The sequence below is a fragment of the Callorhinus ursinus genome, unplaced genomic scaffold, assembly GCF_003265705.2.
Source record: "Callorhinus ursinus isolate GAN/ISIS: 27379988/994484 unplaced genomic scaffold, GSC_fseal_2.0 scaffold94, whole genome shotgun sequence".
Classification (NCBI taxonomy): Eukaryota; Metazoa; Chordata; class Mammalia; order Carnivora; family Otariidae; genus Callorhinus; species Callorhinus ursinus.
Window position 1 is genome coordinate 883,137 of NW_027397156.1, and position 3,292 is coordinate 886,428.

The window sequence follows — 3,292 nt, forward strand, 5'->3', positions numbered from 1 at the left end:
CATTGCTTAACCTCTCTGAGACTTTCTTTCCTGGTCTATAAAATGAGGGTAGTGCCTACATCATGAGATTGTTTTGCAATGTAATGAAATCATCCAGTTCTTGGCTCGTAAGTCCCTTTGAGTGTTACTGATGATGATGATGATGATGATGATGATGATGATGATTAGCTATCAGGGGATTTGCACAGGTTCTCATTCTGGAATTCTGGTAGAAACTTCCAAACTTCGAGGTGGAGTATTAGCCCTGATTAAAGTATATCAATCACCAACCCCACAAGACGTAGTCCCTAAGGGAGAATTTGCCCCATTTCCCTGGCCCAGTCTCACCAACAGGCCTTGAACCCTCAGCCGACACACCAGGAAAGGTATTTCTAACCCTCCTTAGCAGAACTGCTAGCAACCTGTGATTTTCTGATGTGTGCACATGTGTGTTTTGTTCCTTCCTGCAAATGCGTGAGACAGCCTTGTTCTTGCTACCTCTCCCTCTCGTCTCTGTCTAACAAGGCTTTCTCCAGGGTGATCTTTGGTTCATTTGGTTCTTTGGGTTGGCATTTTTGAGGATTTCTTTGCCGTTCCCTTTCCTGTATGTGTGTTTGTGTGTGCTTTTTACTTTAGTTAGTCCATGTAAAAACCCTCCACTGAAGCTTGGAGAAACCATCTGCGTTTATTTTATCACCTTTGAACATGTGTTCAGAAATGAAATCTGTGTAGTCAGTTTATGGCTACCTAGAGATTTATTTGGCTTCACCAGGAAGACGCATCCCCCAGACTTTAAGCTTGAATAGCCTTGGGTGTGCAAACCCAATGTCAGGTCCTCGGTTAGGCCTGGCTTTGCCTACCAGAGCTCCAGCTCTGCTCAGCCTCACAGAGGGTAGCCAATAGCCTACAGCAGCCCCTCCTCCCACTCCAACCTCCCCCTAACGTCTGCCCACCCACTCCACCACGCTCCTTACCCCTGGCCCAAGGTCCCTGAATGTGCTCAGTTCCACAGACCCAGGAAGAGCCACAGCCACTGAAGGCTGATTCTCTCAACCAGAGCCTTCTTCAACCTAACCCCCACATCTGAGGAGACCCAAACTCCTTACACATGCCTTCTCAAGTTACACTGGGCGAGTGGATGTCTCAAAAGGCACACATGTTCACGACGAGCTGCAATGGAAGCTCTGTGTTGACTGGAACCCCTGGGTCCTTGTTTGGTTCCAGATGGAGGCTGGCCCAGCTGGGAAGAGCAGAACCACAGAGCAGGTCAGAAGCGCTCTGATGGGCGTGGATTTGTTTCCTTCACAGCTGGCCTGTACTTGGTTACAGCATACAGAAGGCCAATGAAACAAGCACAGATGTGCCTGTGGTAGGGGCCGGGGATGCGGAGAAGCAAGGAGGTGGAAGGCAATGGCCCAGAGATCACAGAAGCCTTCTCTAGAAGCTGCCTACAGCTGATGCATTTGGCTCAGTTGTTACAGAGTTCAGTTAATGACATAGCCTGTCAATTACAGAAGTCTCTGTGGCAGGAAAACATAAAAGTTTATTGGAGAATTGTGAAACACTCTTTAGAGTTAGATGATTTTTCACATGGACATGTATGGAGGTGGGTGTGCGTGTGTGTGTTTGCACGTGTGTGTGTGTGTGTGTGGCTGCTTTGATTTCCTAACCACGGATGTATTGCATTTTTTTAAGAAAAGGTAATGCTCAGAAAGAATGCTCCGGAACACAAGTTTAACCTTTAGGAGACGGAGCTGGTAGCCAGCTGGCGAGCATATGGAAAATGCACGTTCTTGGGACAAGAAAACAGGCTGATCAGGGTTGAGGATTTACAGACAGAAAAGGCATGAGGCAGACTCCACCAGCCAAAACAGAAGGAGCGGGATTTGGTAGGAAAGCACTGGAAGCTGATGCTGGGCTTTAAGGGTAGAAGATAAGGCTAGACCAAAGAGGAAATAATAGTAATGGTGATCATTTACTGGCTGATCCCTCTATGTAAAGCCCTGTGTGCATCTGGTAGTTTTAACTCCTTCCTGCAGTTGAGAACACTGGTTTATTATTTTTTTTCAAGGTTTAATAAAATACATAGTTTGTATTACTTCATCAAAGACACACTAAAGTAAAACTGGCTTTTGTGGATATTTTGAGGTTTTTTTTATTATGTTATGTTAATCACCATACATTACATCATTAGTTTTTGATGTAGTGTTCCATGATTCATTGTTTGTGCATAACACCCAGTGCTCCACGCAGAACGTGCCCTCCTTAATACCCATCACCAGGCTTTTGTTTTTTTAACCGTGAATGTGTTGGTGAAGAATATAAGGACTCAGCACAGAGAACACTGGTTTAAAAAAAAAAGTTGTCACTTACCCAAGGCTGAGCAGCTGGTAAGGGCAAGGGTCCAGATTGGAGCCCCAGACGTCTGTGTGGTTTGGAGTCACGATGCTCTTAACTGGGTGATTGACGCAGTAACGGAGAAGATGCCGAGTGCTTCAGGGGACCCTGATGGCTGGATTGTGATGGGGTGAGGGGAGTGAGGAGGGTGGTGGGTCCTTGGCACACAGGGGAGATTGAAGGGTCAGGACAGCAGAGATGCCCAACGATCGTTCCACCGGAGGCAGCTGCCAGGCTCAGTGCAGTGGGTTGGCGAACACGAGCGGCCCTCCCAGCCTACACCTTCCATTCCCCAACCTAGTGGCTGGGCAATCATTGTGCCAGGGGAGGGTGGCTGTGTCTTGTCCCTGAAGTGTAAAGACCAGCATCGCTGTATTATTTCTCTGGGGCTTTTGCAAGGAGGTAGAAGGCGGAGATTTCAAATTTGGATAGAAACTTTCATCCTCCCTTACAAGGCAGAAATCTCTCTTGTATTCATTAAATGCTTTTCTTTTTAATTTGTGGAATGCCTATGAGATGCCATGCACCCTGTTCAAGGATATGGATTCAGCACAAGAGATGTCATCCCTCCCAGAAGAGCAGTGTAGAAAGGATGGGACCTTAATGTATAGCAGCTTAAAGTGGCCCTCATAATTTCCACATCTTCTCTATAAACACCTCCTCACAGGGAGCTGGCTCTCTCTTAAAATGGCTCTAATTATCCAATAGAAATCCATTCTCCATGTTGAAGCCACATCCACATCTATAACTAAATTGTCAACAAAAGTGCTATGGGAACCTAGAAAATAAGCAACTAAGTGTGGCTTGGGACAATTGAGGAAGGCTTCATGGAGGAGGTGACCTCTGAGCTGGCTCTTAACGATGAGTAGTAGTTTGACAGGGAAGAACGAGAGGAAGGGTATCCCGGACAGAAGAA